This window comes from Octopus bimaculoides, chromosome 6 (assembly GCF_001194135.2).
Source record: "Octopus bimaculoides isolate UCB-OBI-ISO-001 chromosome 6, ASM119413v2, whole genome shotgun sequence".
Classification (NCBI taxonomy): Eukaryota; Metazoa; Mollusca; class Cephalopoda; order Octopoda; family Octopodidae; genus Octopus; species Octopus bimaculoides.
The window spans coordinates 99,192,771-99,193,135 of record NC_068986.1 but is presented as its reverse complement, the minus strand read 5'-3'; the positions used below and the strand labels follow the sequence as shown (position 1 = coordinate 99,193,135).

The following is a 365-nucleotide window of genomic DNA, read 5'->3' as shown; positions in this document are numbered from 1 at the left end:
CACAACGGCTCCTTTATAGGATCCAGTTAGCTCAAGACATCATCAGGAGGAACCACGTCCGGTTTCGGCCCCTACTCCTCTACCGTTTTGACGTGGTGGGGCCCCCACCTTTCGGAGGCCTCTTCGATGCTGCATCAACGAGTGTCAGCGTCCGACTGACTATCTTGTCAAATTCCCCTTTTTATACCGGCTGCTAGGCTCCAGCAAGTTGTCACGTGACACTGTCTAAACTTTAACTGATAATGGAGGGTGCGTAATCTTAGCCCAAGCATGCTCTAACCGAGACCGTCACCTGTCAATCAGCGAAGCCACTTCTGTGTCAGCCTGTCTCACGTAATGATGTTATTTTTTTGCCGGCATGTTAT

The 365-nt window shown here is 50.4% G+C and overlaps 2 protein-coding genes across 3 annotated transcripts in view; one reads left to right on the top strand and one right to left on the bottom strand.

The window, feature by feature from the left end:
• Window positions 1–365, bottom strand: part of LOC106878918 (28S ribosomal protein S22, mitochondrial) — a 41,621-nt gene that overhangs the window by 17,896 nt on the left and 23,360 nt on the right. The window lies entirely within an intron of this gene.
• The window catches only part of LOC106878917 (WD repeat-containing protein 74), a 15,388-nt gene continuing 15,237 nt past the window's right edge, over window positions 215–365 (top strand). Inside the window, exon 1 of one of the 2 annotated variants that reach the window (XM_014928269.2) lies at window positions 215–333. The gene's annotated coding sequence lies outside the window, so the exon portion shown is untranslated. The remainder of the gene's footprint in view (window positions 334–365) is intronic. The other variant, XM_014928268.2, reaches the window with a different exon arrangement.